Source organism: Ahaetulla prasina, chromosome 1 (assembly GCF_028640845.1).
Source record: "Ahaetulla prasina isolate Xishuangbanna chromosome 1, ASM2864084v1, whole genome shotgun sequence".
NCBI classification, from domain to species: Eukaryota; Metazoa; Chordata; class Lepidosauria; order Squamata; family Colubridae; genus Ahaetulla; species Ahaetulla prasina.
Window position 1 is genome coordinate 349,540,329 of NC_080539.1, and position 16,444 is coordinate 349,556,772.

At 39.2% G+C, this 16,444-nt stretch overlaps 1 protein-coding gene across 2 annotated transcripts in view; it reads right to left on the reverse strand.

Annotated features, from left to right (window-relative positions):
* The window catches only part of FBXO34 (F-box protein 34), an 84,476-nt gene extending 77,569 nt beyond the window's left edge, over positions 1-6,907 (reverse strand). The window contains exon 1 of one of the 2 annotated variants that reach the window (XM_058163023.1): positions 6,692-6,907. The gene's annotated coding sequence lies outside the window, so the exon portion shown is untranslated. Of the gene's footprint in view, positions 1-5,619; positions 5,653-6,691 lie in introns of those variants that run through there. The other variant, XM_058163024.1, reaches the window with a different exon arrangement.
* Between the last annotated feature and the right edge of the window lie 9,537 nt (positions 6,908-16,444).

A 16,444-nucleotide genomic window follows, 5' to 3' on the forward strand; every position in this document is an offset into this window, starting at 1 on the left:
GTTAAAGTCAATATAGGCCTTGATGTCAGGGACTCCATACCCAGTTGCTCCGACACTCCAGGCCAGATTGAACAATTCACAAATTGCAATTAAATATACTGTGATTAGGACAATACATTTTTGAGCAGTTTTACCAGATTGTTAGACATGACATATTTACTATTTTTGATAAATTTGGTTCCATACATATTGTTCCATAGCAACAATATGTCTTAAAATGTGTAAAAAAAACCTTTAGTATGTTCAGCAACATATCAGCCAGTCCAGGAACGGCAACCCCATGATTCTCTAAATGTTACCGCTCTATACAGTGACCCAGCATGTCCAATATGGATTAAAGCTGGGAGATGTCGGTTCAGACCACAGTCTCCCCATCTCTGAGTCAGCCAGCAAAGCAAAGTGGGATATAATATTTATATAAAATGACCTATTTTATCACTTTAAAAATACAGAAAAAGAATATTCTGTAGATGCGTGTATTGTTGAGAGAACCTTTTGTGGTTCAAGAAACAGAGCCCTTTTGCTATAAAAGGTCAAGTGATTTCAGTACTCAATTTGAGAGAAAATCTAAACATAAAACTCAATAGAAGTATGCGCAATACAGCCCTGTTTTTAAATATTTTCTAAAAGGAAACAAATCATACAAGACCAGGAAATGGGTACAGACTATGTGCAAGGGAGTGGTGCTGACTGTTTAATGATTACTCAATACAACAAGGTTTTATTTTTGCTGCCATGTATTTATTGAAATCCCAGTAAAAACAATTGATAAAACAGGGTCAAGCAACCAGAGAGATATATAAATATATATATATGCTGAGTGCAAAAGAAGCACAACTACTGAAACTACTCTGAACATTTCATTCTGTCACTGCCACTCCCTTGCTTTGCAGCTCTCAGTATCCCAAGCACACCCAGTCCCTGAAGCTAAAAATTAGGCATTCTATTATTGAGGAAATGCACTGCAAGTATTTTCCACTTATGATTTTAAGGACCACACTTGACGCTGGTAAAAGTCCAGAGGTAAATGAAGTTTACAGTAGAAACAGCAAGTGTAATTTATGGGTTTGCTGGGAAGTAGAGAGACAGGGAAGTATGTCAAATGTCACAATTCTATTTGGACAAGTTAAATAACATCTGGGAAATACTGTAAGTTATTGTTCCATTCTCAAATATGCCCTTCTGGGACTAACACTGAGGATTAGTATCTGAAGAGTTTTATAGTCCACATACAGTTTGTAAACTATTATGTGGTACTTTTAAAGCTGCCTCATTAGTATCCATCTCTATCCATGACCTTAGGCAAAAGCAGCAACAGAGAATATTTTGCTTTTTTATTGTACAGAATTTGACAGAAAATACCATGCTGAAGTCAGGCTCCAAAACTGGGAGCTCCCCCAAAGAAAAACAGAACATGTGAGAGATGATATCTCTGAGCAACACTTCATGTATATTTGTTTAGCACCAAATTGTCTGGAGCAGAGACAAAGGGAGAAATGGTCAGAGTTAATTGCTTTCCCATGACTGTCTTATATGCTAAGCCAGGTTACAGTTTCCCTTATGGTGGCAGCCAAAACTAGAACATGAATTTGTCAACGCTAATTTGCTGTAAGCATGGTTTGACATATCTAAATCCAGGCTACTACGCTAATTTACAGTTAGGGAAGCTCTACAGAAAGGGCATGAGGTACGTGGGACTACTGTATTATGGTGTTATTCATTTGACATATATAGAGGTATGTGGCAGTTTCTTTGGGGAAACATAAAGGATAATAAAAAGGATTAGCCTTTTCCCACAACATGCACAATGGCTCTCAGTTCGTATACATATATTTTAAAAATAGGAAGTGCTTCCTAGTAAAACGTTTTTTATGATATTTGGTCTTAGCAGCAGAAAGGGAAAGTGCTATCAGGGTACTTCTCTGAGGGGTCCTGAGCTTGGATATTTTCTTGCAGGCATTTCATTATCCAAACTAGGTAACATCATCACTAGCATGGATCCCAAAAGCGCTTTTTCAAAAGATAACTGGAGATTGTTTTTCCTTGAAGTTTTGCTTCTCATCCAAGAAGCTTCTGAAAGAAAGGAAGAAGCTTCTTGGATGAGAAGCAAAACGTCTTCAAGGAACAATAAAGGAAGTCCAGTTGTCTTTTGAAAAAGCACTTTGGGGACAACCATGACTTGAATGAACCAAAAAGCTCCACAGAATTAGCACTGATGATGTTACCTAGTTTGGGTAATGAAATGTGTGCAAGAAAACAACCAAGCTCAGAGAGCCTCAAAGAATCTCATTTCAACCTTGAGCTACAAATATTCTACTGTAAGAGTACTTCTCTTGATTAAGTGTGAGACAATTTGTGTATCAGTTCCCTGACCACGGTTTCTTGAATATGATCAGTATTTGCCAATAGGATCCCTGACCAGATTTCTCCATGTCTTTTCAGGTAAGTTTCAGAATTCTTGACACTAAGTATTTTTTTTATTTTTTTATTTAACCTCAACACAACCCCATATGGCTCTTGACAGTTCACATGATATGCTATAGGCATGACTATTCTTGAAGTGATAACTGCAACAAGCAGCCAAGATAAAAGCATATTCCCACATCTACATATGGTCAGCCGTGTCATTTTCTAAAATAAAAGATAACAAACTCACTCTTATAAGCCTCACAACTCTTAAAAAAAACAGAAGATGGATTATTTTGTATTAAACAGTATACAGTGCTCCAAACCACTCATTATATCCCAAACCAGCAGCACTTGAGCTCCTTAAGTTTAAATGGAAGAGGTTGTGTGCCACCTATCTTTAAAAGCTATCGGAGTATCTCTGTCATCAAAATAAGAATATAAGCATTCAACTGTGATTTCACACATGGCAAATTAACAAGGCTGATTTAAGTTTAAAGCCTCTAAATTCATGAAATTCTCTGCCTTCCAAATTATTAGCAAATACCTTCCGGCACTCAAACAAGGATGGAAATATAAGGAGATCTTAAAGACAGCAATATTAACACTTTCAACCAATCAATATTTTACCTACACAATGGAACAGCAAGTGATGAAGAAATCAAATTCTTTCTTCCTTTCCAGTCTGAATGGAATGCATGTATTCTAACTAGGCTTGGAAGATGGAATTCTATACTTCCTTATCAAGGGAATCAAATTGCATTTGATAAAGGCTTGTAATCTATCCTCAATAGGTATGGATGAAGGCACGTTGCAGACAAGAACGTGATGGGATAAAGAAGAAGGCAATCATATATATGTTGCCTTTTAGAAGATGCAACACAAATTAAATCTAATCGTAATTATACTTTGATTATTCTGCCCATAGGAACACATTGGTTTGATGAAAAATAAGACCAAGTAAGAAAAAGTGAATTTTGATTCTTTGTGTCTATATTTTAATCTAATAACCCAGAGTGATGTTCTTTCCATTTGTTAATAAAAAGGCTCAAGATGGTAATCTAATAGTATTGCTGAAACATACATCTGTAAACATTTGGTAAATACAAATCTGGAAAGGATCACCAAAGTTACTATCCTTATTGATTTTGCTTTAAAAAGAGAAAAATATTAACATATTTAACCAGGCCATTGAACACATCACTATTGGTTTCAGACACTACCTTGCTCAATATTTTAAATGTGATGCTATCTCATTCATTACACACTCTTTTGAGCTCATTAATATGCAATATTAATATATTGAGAAGTGCTGCTCTGCATATTACAACATTTTATCCAATTTCACAATACCTTCCTTATGTAACTGTCATTGTACAACAGTGAGACAGAGGAAAGGAAGGTAACAAAACACTCAAAAAAGCAGGGAAAACCCACAAACTATTTTTAGTATCTATTGTATTAATATATTGCATTTAAAGAAAACATTGCTTATCTATAAACTATGGTTCCCAAGTCATAGAGGCACCATACCACCACCAATCGCTATACAACATCATTCCAAAGTTAGGTGGAACTAAATAGTTTATAGATGTCTAAATATGCAAGACAAAGTTTAGACATTCAGCAAAATGAAATACTGAAGCTTAATCTGGATGATGGCACTGCAGATATTGCATGTTATACCGTTGTTGTTTACATGAAGAAAAACCAGAAAGATTGTTTAGGGTTTTTTAAGGTGTTTTATTAAGAGCTTTTGAATTTTTGAATTGTTTTTGTGTCACCTTGAGATATATCTCCATGATGGTACATAATAGTAAGCACTTCACTACCAAGGTAAATCTGAACCTTATCGCAAAATTGGCAACATTTTAATATCCAGGGTCCTCTCTTAAAAATTAAATCTTTGTTACGTTACATATTTTCTGTTCTCCCTATCTCCAAATGGAAATAAACTGGATGTTATCAGAGTGGCTTATATAGAATGTGATGGTTGCAAATTGTTTACTCCTTAGTACTATAGGATTCCCAAAGACTGTTTTAATATCAAATATCTCACTCCCATTGTCTATTACCATGCTGAATGGCACTTACAGAAGCTGCAGTCCAATATATTTGAAGGGCACTAAGGAAGGGTACGATACAGATTCAAAAACAGGAAGCTAAAACTGTCGTTGATCGTGGTATCTAATTGATACTACTTGTCAATTTCAGTAGATTTTCATCAGTTTCCCAGTAAAAAAAACACAGTGATATAAATGCTTGCATGACAGAAAAGGAACAGACAAGAAAACTGTCCTAGCTATCACTGCTTGAAGAAAAAACTGTATTTAAAAGTAAGCAATAGCAGTAATAGCTGGAGCATTTTAAAGGATGAATGGCTAGTTTGCTCAACAGAAGCAGAAATGTGAAGATCATGTTTTTCATTGCACACTAAGCTTTCCTGAAGGTTTACATTTATATTGTTTTAAAGCAGGGGTAAGCTACTTTTTTCTGTCAAGGGTTGTATTACATAAAAACTCTACAGGGAACCATGTTATGGGCAAAATTGAAGCAAGCAATATAGAAGCCACAATCCAAAACAGAAACACTCCTCTGACACCCCTTTATTCTTTTTTCTCTCTCATATTCTTTTTTCTTTAATATCCTTTCTCTCTCAAACTACAGGTTGCAGAGAAGGGACTAACAGCTCTTATCAGAAGTTTGACCAATTCTATTTCAGAGGACTTTTGGAATTAAACCAAGACTTGAATGCTACCCTAGAGCCACGTGATCCATTCCCTGTGTACATAAATGTATAAGTAAGATCTGAAAGCAATCTTATAAATCTTGCAACCACACAGGAAATGAGAAAGTCATTCATTCAGAAGAATCAAGAAACTGGTTCTAGCATCACAGTATTATTCATGCATATAAACCCAATCAAAAATAAGAGCTGCCACTATTATGGACAAGAGCAGACATTAATGAATCCAAAATACCAACACCAGACTTTTAGACTGATTTCTAATTCCCATTTTTCCTCCACCACCACATTCAATTGCAATTCTGGTTTAAAGCTGATTTTTCAACAGTTGATATAAACTCTGCTAAAAGAGGTGGGGGGGAAAGAAGAAATACAACAAGTAGGAAAGTTGAACTGAGATTTAAAAAAAATAAATTCTTAAGTCTTCCATTTGGAATGAAATTGATGACACGGGTATTTGATTTTACCTGTAGGCCTAAGAGAGTGCCTAGATAAGTACATCTCTCCTATACACTGAAGCTGTTCCCTAAGGTGCAAAGATACACCAGTTTCTTCCACATGCTGGAAACACAGACAGACACAGAAAAATAATAATACTGTAAGTTCAAAAATCACAGACAGGAGCCCTTATAATACAGCTAGCCAATCATTTTGTTAGATTTTACAAATTCATTCGGCTGGGATTCCAACCCTGCATGTCTTGTAATGGTATGTCTTGTAATTATTGCAGTGGAGCAGATAACAGTCCGCTCAAGCTAAATGTTGATTCTAAGGTTTGGGAAAATCTTAATTATGGTTGAAATGAATTGTTATTCCAAAGCCCCGACATAGATCCCTCACATCATTATATTTCCCAATATCCAATGATACTTCCAAATCTTGCAAGCAAGAGCAGTCCTGCATGATGAAATGTTAGAGAAGACCCCTTCGGGTTTATAAATTTTTTTTTTAAAAAACCCAGAAGGTTGAGCCGCCTTTTTCAACTGTGAAAGCAAACGCATCTTAAAGCAAAATCTAAACATGGAGGACCTTCATCTCTCATCCAGAGAGAGAAGGTCTCTTTCAGAAGCAGCAACTCAAAAACCTCGATTTTATATAGCATTATTATTTTCCTCCCTTTCCCTTCCCCTTCTCCCCTTCCACCACCTTCGGATATGGGGGAAAAATTCAAATTCCCTTACTCTGAATGATAATCAAGGAAAGGAGTCCCCACCCTCAATTTCCCCCATACCGGAGTGGAGAGGGGTCCTGCTCCTAAACTCATCATTTCCCCTTCCAGCCTCTTAGATACTGGAAAAAACGCACGGCCATTCTCTCAAATAGACCCGCGGAGAGAGGAGAGGAGGGGGGAGGAAAGGAGCAGGTCTCCGTGGCTGCTTCTTCCGAAATGTGTCCTTGAATGATGGCCGGGAAGCCCCTCGCGAGCATCAGGCGTGGAGAAAGGGGACCCCCCGGTCCCACCGGAACGGGAAGGGAGGTAGCTGGGTGCAAGGCGACTGCGGCGCCGGCCGTTTCTAAAGGGGCCTGCGGGTGCCTTACCTAACGAGGAGGCGAACCAAGCGGCAAGCTCCCGGGGCCTCCGCCGTCTCCCGCCGCGGTTCCTTTTGCCGACGTCTCCTTTTGCCCCTTCCCTCGCTCGGCCCCAACTCGGCGGGGAGGAGCCTCCGCCGAGGCCTCTCGCCAATCCAGGCCCGAGGCGGAGCCGCGATGCCGAGTCCGGAACCGCCCGAGAGCCCTCGATTGGCGACGGGCCAGGCGAGGAGGCCCTTTTTGACCCCGGCGGCTTCCTCCGCCCGCTCGCTTTCCTCCGCCGTGCCAGGAACCGGCGGACCAGCCGCCCACTTCTGAGTGAATCTCAGGCCGTGCGCCAAGTAGAAGCCGTCGTATATACACCGCTCCCCCTCCGCCACCTCCAGTGGCAGCAGCGGCAGCACAAAAGCCATGTTCTTTTACGACACGAATACATCTAGCAAAATGCCAGCGGTAGAGCAGGCTGGGAGCACCTTCGCTTAAAAGCCAGGTGTCGACCATTGGTGCTACCGATTTGGTTCCGTTTAACATTACACGCAAAATTAGATCCAGGTTTACCCCTTTTTAAAGTCAGGTACTTGCTATGTTTTTTTTTATTCAATATGTTCATTTTGGGACAACCTAATACTGTACTATTTTTAAAAAAAAACAAAAAACGGGGGCTCCTATACTTTTTGCAATTATCTCCCTTAAATGTATTCTTAATTTATACACCTCCCCTAAAAAAACACCAACATGAACACAAACAAAATACAATTAAACTTAGGGAAAGGTGGATTTATTTAAAAAATCTACAACTAAAGGATTCTTCAAGCCTTCCCTGGAGTCTACCTTGGTGTAGCCTATTAAAGCTGGGTTGCTTGTTTTTTTAGAAGTGTAATACTAACTTTAATGGCAGAGTGATAACATCTTTTTATAAAACGAGTTTAAATCTAGCATGTTATCAGCTTCCTCGCATTGCCAGGGATTCACATACCATTATTAAAAATTAAAAATAGCATGTTGTATATTTTTCTCCCTATCAGTAGGCCTATCTCTCTTTTATAATCTTTCCAGAGATAAATGAAAATATCACTCTTGTTTCTGGGTGGCCAGGAGATTTAATCACGGCACTGTTCAAGGTGTTCAACTGCTGAATAATACCCCTTTTATCACTATGGTGCTTGTTTTAATGAGAAAAATGATTGGCTGGAGATGCTGCCCCATTTTTTCAAGGTGGCAGATTTGCCAATCAAGGGACATGAAGAGAAGTGAGAAAAGCCTCTCACTGAGCAATTTAGAAAACGAAAGGAATAGCATTGGAGAAGACGGAAGATATAGTGTAGGAATTTAGCACCCACCCCCCTCCTAGAAGAATGAAATGTTTTAGAAAATATTTAAAAAGGCAGAATATATTTCCCTGGATGAGAAATGGAGAAACATGCTCTTGGAAAGCGGCCCCCACCTTTGTTAATAGCCCCAGAAAGACAAAAGACATCTTATCTACAACACAGAAGACCTTCAGCTCCAGGGTGATGGGATTAAGACATGGCCCTCAGGACATGATAGGATTAGCCTCTACCATTTCACCACATGGCACCTGGGAAGATTACATCAGCCAGCAAGGCTAGCTAAGACCCCCACCCCCTGGGAGTCTGACAGCCAATCAGGATACTCTTCCTGTGCCCCAGAAAGTTCAAAGCTCAGAAAAAGCATAAAACCAGGGAGCACACAGGATCTCGGCCCTTTTCTGTTCAGGATCTCAAGCCATGTGATCCTGGCCACCATTAAACCATCTTTCCAAGCAGCCTCCATGTTTCCAGTGTCTTTGTCCCCACTTGGAACTGAACCCAGATGGATATTTCTTCCAACAATAGTGGCTGGATTGACATATCACGGTTAATACATGGTTTGTAAAACTACTTAATTGGATATCCTGCTTTCAGACTTTATATGAACCAGGTAAACCAGATTATCCCCTTCATGGATTACTGCCTTGTCGTGGCGAAGGGGCTTGCGTAGCTCAATGAACCTATGAGCTATGCCGTGCAGGGACACCCAAGACGGACAGGTCATAGCGGAGAGTTCTGGCAAAACGTGATCCACTGGAGAAGGAAATGGCAACCCACTCCAGTATCTTTGCTATGAAAACCTCATGGACAGTACAAAAAGGAAAAAAGATATGACTTCGGAAGATGAGCCCCTCAGGTCGGAAGGTGTCCAATATGCTACTGGGGAAGAGCGGAGGACTAGTACTAGTAGCACCAGAAAGAATGAAGTGACTGGGCCAAAGCCGAAAGGACGCTCAGCTGTGGATGTATCTGGTGGTGAAAGGAAAATCTGATGCTGTAAAGATTTTTTCTCCATAGGAACCTGGAATGTAAGATCCAGGTTCCTATGAATCATGAATCAAGGCAAGCTGGATGTGGTCAAACAAGAGATGACAAGACTGAACATCGACATCTTAGAAATCAGCGAACTAAAGTGGACAGGAATGGGCGAATTTAATTCAGATGACCATCAGGTATACTACTGTGGGCAAGAATCCCTCAGAAGAAATGGAGTAGCCTTCCTAATCAATAAAAGAGTAGGAAAAGCAATACTGGGATACAATCCCCAAAATGACAGAATGATCTCAGTTCGAATCCAAGGCAAACCATTCAATATCACAGTAGTTCAAGTCTATGCCCCAACCACTGGTGCTGAAGGGGGTGAAATTGACCGGTTCTATGAAGCCCTACAGCATCTGATAGAATTAACACCAAAAAATGATGTCCTTATCATCATGGGAGATTAGAATGCTAAAGTAGGAAGCCAAAAGATTACCGGAATAACAGGCAAGTTTGGCCTTGGAGTACAAAATGAAGCAGGGCACAGGCTGATAGAATTCTGTCAAGATAATACGATGGTCATAGCAAACACTCTTTTCCAGCAACCTAAGAGACGACTCTACACATGGACATCACCAGATGGTCAACACAGAAATCAGATTGACTATGTGCTCTGCAGCCAAATATGGAGAAGCTCTATACGGTCAGTAAAAACAAGACCAGGAGCTGACTGTGGCTCAGATCATGAGCTTCTCCTTGCAAAATTTAGGCTTAAACTGAAGAAAGTAGGGAAAAGCACCAGGCCACTCAGGTATGAACTAAATCATATCCCTGATGAATATATGGTAGAGGTGACAAATAGATTTAAGGAATTAGATCTGATAGACAGAGTGCCTGAAGAACTATGGACAGAGGTTCGCAACATTGTACAAGAGGTAGCAACTAAAACCATTCCAAAGAAAAAGAAATGCAAGAAAGCCAAATGGCTGTCTGAGGAAGCTTTGCAAGTAGCTGAGGAAAGAAGAGAAGCAAAAGGCAAGGGAGAAAGAGAAAGATACACCCAGTTAAATGCAGAATTCCAGAGAATAGCTAGAAGCGATAAGAATGCAATCTTAAATGAACAGTGCAAAGAAATAGAAGAAAACAATAGAATGGGGAGGACCAGAGATCTATTCAAGAAAATTGGAGATATGAAGGGAACATTTCATGCAAAGATGGGCATGATAAAGGACCAAAATGGCAGGGACCTAACAGAGGCAGAAGAGATTAAGAAGAGGTGGCAAAATTACACAGAAGTACTATACAAGAATGAGCTTAACATCCCTGATAACCACGATGGGGTGGTCACTGACCTTGAGCCAGACGTCCTAGAATGTGAAATCAAATGGGCCTTATGAAATCAGAGCAACAACAAAGCTCGTGCAGGAGACAGTATTCCAGCTGAGCTATTCAAAATCTTAAAAAACGACGCAGTAAAAATGCTACACCCAATTTGCCAGCAAATTTGGAAAACTCAACAATGGCCACAATGGAAAAGGTCAGTTTACATTCCAATTCCAAAGAAAGGCAATGCCAAAGAATGTTCCAACTATCGCACCATTGCACTCATCTCATATGCTAGTGAGGTTATGCATAAAATCCTACAAGCTAGGCTCCAGCAGTATGTGGATCGAGAACTACCAGAAGTACAGGCAGGATTCTGTAGAGGCAGAGGAACTAGAGATCAAATTGCCAACATACGCTGAATCATGGAGAAAGCTAGGGAGTTCCAGAAAAACATCTACTTCTGGTTCATTGACTATGCTAAAGCCTTTGACTGTGGATCACAACAAATTGTGGCAAGTTCTTAAAGAGATGGGAATACCAGACCATCTCATTTGCCTCTTGAGAAACCTGTATGCGGGTCAAAAAGCAACAGTGAGAACTGGACACGGAACCACTGATTGGTTCAAAATTGGGAAAGGAGTCCGGCAAGGCTGTGTACTGTCACCCTGTCTATTTAATTTATATGCAGAGCACATCATGAGAAAGGCAGTGCTAGATGAATCACAAGTTGGAATTAAGATTGCCGGGAGAAATATCAGCAACCTCAGATATGCACATGATACCACTCTAATGGCAGAAAGCGAAGAGGAACTCAAAAGCCTCTTGATACGGGTGAAGGAGGAGAGTGCAAAAGTTGGCTTGAAACTCAACATTAGGAAAACTAAAATCATGGCATCCGGCCTTCTCAATTCCTGGCAGATAGATGGGGAAGAAATGGAGGTAGTGACAGATTTTATTTTCCTGGGCTCCAAGATCACCGAAGATGGGGATTGCAGCCAAGAAATTAAAAGACGCTTGCTCCTGGGGAGGAAAGCTGCGGCAAATCTAGACAGCGTACTAAAAAGCAGAGACATCACCCTGCCAACAAAAGTGCGTATAGTCTAGGCTATGGTTTTCCCAGTTGCAATGTATGGCTGTGAAGGTTGGACAATAAGAAAGGCTGAGTGCCAAAGAATTGAGGCCTTTGAACTCTGGTGCTGGGGAAGACTCCTGCGAGTCCCTTGGACTGCAAAGCGAACAAACAAGTCAGTCCTAGAGGAGATCAACCCTGAGTGCTCTTTAGAAGGCCAGATCCTGAAGATGAAACTGAAATGCTTTGGCCATTATATAGCTATTTCATTTCATGTTAATGCCTATATATACTGATATGACAAAATAAAAAATAAAAAATAAATGAGAAAGAAGGACTCACTGGAGAAGAGCCTAATGCTGGGAAAGATTGAGGGTAAAAGAAGAAGGGGACGACAGAGAATGAGGTGGCTGGATGGAGTCACTGAAGCAGTAGGCATGAGTTTAAATGGGCTCCAGAGGATGGTAGAGGACAGAAAAGCCTGGAGGAACGTTGTCCATGGGGTCGCGATGGGTCAGACACGACTTTGCAACTAACAACTACAACAACAAAACCAGATTATAGTTTAATGTGGAATTTCATGTTCCTAATCATACCTTCTTTATTTTTCAATTACTGTATGCACATTCCTTCTGATCAGTTCAATCTACATCTATGCTTTTTTTAAAAAATATTAAGGTGAAACATTTGATATGTACATTCTGTAGGTGTGAAGTCAGTCTGCTTTTACAGTAATCCAAATGGAAGCTACTACTCAGTCATTTGAATCAGACTTTTCTGAAGAAATATAATGGTTTTGGCCTGTATGCAGCTAATAGATCTTCCGTCTCTCTGTCTGTCTCTTTCTGTGTCTGCCTGTCCACCCATCCATCTATCTAATCTACCTCTATATCTATTTTTAAGCGCGAGCTCAAAACCTTTTTCTTTCATCAAGCAGGGCTGGCCTAATGATTAATTTTATATTGAGGGTTTTTAGTGGGTTTTTAAGGGGTTTTAATTTATATATTAACTTTTTATTCAGTAATTTTAACATGCAGCTTATTGAATCAGATTTTTAATTGAATATTGTATTTTAAAAATTTTTGATATCTATGTTTTATTTATGCTGTACACCGCCCTGAGTCCTCGGAGAAGGGCGGTATAAAAATATGAAATAAATAAATAAATATCTAAACATTTATATAGATAAAATGGGCCAAGGAATTTGAGGAATCACCCATCTTCCATGGTGTCTGCCCATCCAGTAAAAGCTGGCAGAGTTGGCTTTCTTTGGTTCACCTCAATTCAACAGTGCCATCTATTGGGACCCAGGAAGAATGCCTTCTTCGCCACAATGCCTGCCCTCTAGAAATCCATGTTGAAAGAGTTTTGCAGAAAGTTGAGATAGATGTTTTAAACAACAACTTCGTCCACTGTACTATTTAATTCTTCAAAGGTTCTTGTTAAATGCATTTTTCTGGAACATAAAAAATCTGAATAAGAGAACTTCAGTTAGGGTTCCATCTGTACGTGTGAAGGCAGGGGTGAAATCTAAAAATTTTCCCTACCGGTCCTGTGGACGTGGCTTAATTGGTGGGCGTGGTTTGGTGGTCAGGTGACCGGGTTGGCGTGACCAATAATAATAAATAATAAAAATAATAAAGTACACAAAACAATAAGAGATACCAAAAACCAACTTTCATACTTTACCCACACACAACGCAACACAACTGACTCACACACAATGTAAAAGTAGCTGCACTTCACCCAAAATGGTTCCTGCTTGTTGCAGGGGCCATTCACACAGCCACAAAAAGCTCAAAAACCAACTTTCACACTTTACACACACACAGCACAACACAACTGACTCACAGACAACACACACACAAAATGCCACATACAGCTTTGTGAGATTTTGTGTGTTTGTGTAGTTAGAGTGAAACACTACAGAAACACACAAAATCTCAGAAAGCTGCACAAATATTTTATTTTATTATTTTATTTAATTTACATTTTTAGATAAAACAGCTAAATTTAAAACTGGTAGGTCATCTGAAACTGTTTGAATTAAGGAGTTTTTACAGCATGGGAGTGACTGAGCCGACTGGCAGACACGATAAGTGTGGAATAAATTGTTGTCTCTTGCTTTCCCTATTATAATTATCTTATAATTATCATGTTCTGTGTTAAAAAACTTTTTTTATTGCTGAGGCTAAGGTGTGAATATTAAAGACTGAATTTGTTAATGAGAAGAATTTAACTGAAGAGAAACCGATCTTTTGTGTTGGACTGATTGCCAGCAATAGGATTTCACTGGGTGGATAATTTTTTCTTTATTTTTTTTTCTTTTGAGAGGAAATTAATAGCTTGTTTATATCACAGAAAACAAAAAAAGGACTTGTTTTGAAGTTCAAGCTGGTTTTTTTTTTCTTTCTCCTTTGCTGACGTGGAGAAAAAATGGCGCTGATTAATGTTTAAAAACTGTGAGGTTCTGTGTTTCTTTGTGGAGTGACTATGAGTCATAAGCTACTGAGAGATAACCATTAAATAAGCAACGTCGCTTCAATTAAAAGATTGCCGTCCCTTGATCTTCGTCAAGACCCTCTGTAAAATTGGTTTGGAATCCTAGTTTGGAAATTTTTTTAGTTTTTTTTCAAAATGACTCAACAACTTTCAGAAACGCAGCAACTTGCTGCAGCTTTAAATAAAATTGGGGAAAAAATAGCAGGACTATCAGAGCGTATGGATAATATGACATTGGAACTGACATCCGAAATGAAGAAGATGAAACAAGAGATGAATGAGAATTTTGCAAAGCAAAGAGAGGAAATGACAATTATTAAAGATGAAATGGAGCAGATACATGTACATGAGGCAAAATTGGATCGGCAAATTGGTGAAATATTTTATAAAAATGAGCAGCAAGATAAGAGAATTTGTCTCTTGGAAGAAGAGATGAGGAAATATAATTTGGTTATCCGAGGAATTTCAGAAGAGAAGGATGATAAATTGAAACAGTGGGTTTTGAAATGGATTAATGATCTGGATACGCAACTTACGTTTACAATAGCAGACCTGGCAAGTGTTTTTAGAATTGGGTATAGAAGGCAAAATGGTTCTAACAGGAATGTGCTTGTCAGGTTTGCAAATCTTGGTGATAAGTTGGAAGTTATGGCCAAGGTGAGAGATGGGAGATGCTTTGAAGTTTGAAGGGAAGACTATTCAAGTCTTCCCAGATATATCAAGAGAAGAAAGGGCATGGAGATTTTTTTTAAAACCAATTACAAAAGTTTTGAGATAATGGAATTAAATATAATTGGAGGCCACCACAACAATTGAAATTTTTTTATAAAGGAAGGATGCGTACAATTACCCCAGACATAGATGCGCTATTATATTTACGGGAGCTTGGACTGATTGAGATGGAGGATTTAATGGAGATAAAAGATCAAATGCTTAAGATGGGTGGAACATACGTGGAAACATCAACCCCAGAAGAAGAAAGGGGCTATTGGAGGCAAGACCTAAAGGGTTAAAGAGGAAAGAAATATCACCTGTGTTGGTTGAACAGAAGAAAAGTCGTGAGGATACAGTAGGAGAAGAAGCAGATAAGAGTCTTGGAAAATATGAAGCTGAATGCGGAGAGAACCATCACTATCTTTTTTTGAGTGATGAATTTAAATAGACAGCCGAAAGAAGTGGCCCGGGCATTGGCACGTCCCCTCTCCCCCATTCTCTTTATAGAGGCGAAACCGATGAGGATGTGGGGGAAGAAGATTGTTTGTACTTTATTGTTTGTCTTGTTTTTTGTTTTTTCTTGGTTTTCTTATTGTTTTTTATATGTTAAATGTTGGTTATATGGGAGTTTAATGTTGGGTTGTGGGCACAGAAAGGAAGATGCGGGGATAGGATTGAAAAATTTATATTTTAAATGGGAGTCATAAAAATAATGTCATGGAATGTGAAGGGTACAGGGAATCAGATTAAAAGAAGAAGATTGGAATTTAAGATTAAAAGAGATTTACCAGATATTTTATTTTTACAAGAAACCCATCAGAAATCTGAAGATTCAAATAGAATGTATATAAAAGGTATGCAAATATATGAAAAAGCATTTGGAACTTCAAAAGCTAGAGGAGTTGCAACACTGTTATCAGATAGGGTGTATTTTGAAAAACATCAGCTGAGCTATTCAAAATCTTAAAAAACGACGCAGTAAAAATGCTACACCCAATTTGCCAGCAAATTTGGAAAACTCAACAATGGCCACAATGGAAAAGGTCAGTTTACATTCCAATTCCAAAGAAAGGCAATGCCAAAGAATGTTCCAACTATCGCATCATTGCACTCATCTCACATGCTAGTGAGGTTATGCATAAAATCCTACAAGCTAGGCTCCAGCAGTATGTGGATCGAGAACTACCAGAAGTACAGGCAGGATTCTGTAGAGGCAGAGGAACTAGAGATCAAATTGCCAACATACGCTGAATCATGGAGAAAGCTAGGGAGTTCCAGAAAAACATCTACTTCTGGTTCATTGACTATGCTAAAGCCTTTGACTGTGGATCACAACAAATTGTGGCAAGTTCTTAAAGAGATGGGAATACCAGACCATCTCATTTGCCTCTTGAGAAACCTGTATGCGGGTCAAAAAGCAACAGTGAGAACTGGACACGGAACCACTGATTGGTTCAAAATTGGGAAAGGAGTCCGGCAAGGCTGTGTACTGTCACCCTGTCTATTTAATTTATATGCAGAGCACATCGTGAGAAAGGTGGGACTGGATGAATCAAAAATTGGAATTAAGATTGCCGGGAGAAATATCAACAACCTCAGATATGCAGATGATACCACTCTAATGGCAGAAAGCGAAGAGGAACTAAAGAGCCTCTTGATACGGGTGAAGGAGGAGAATGCAAAAGTTGGCTTGAAACTCAACATTAAGAAAACTAAAATCATGGCATCCGGCCTTCTCAATTCCTGGCAGATAGATGGGGAAGAAATGGAGGTAGTGACAGATTTTATTTTCTTGGGCTCCAAGATCACCTCAGATGGGGACTGCAGCCAAGAAATTAAAAG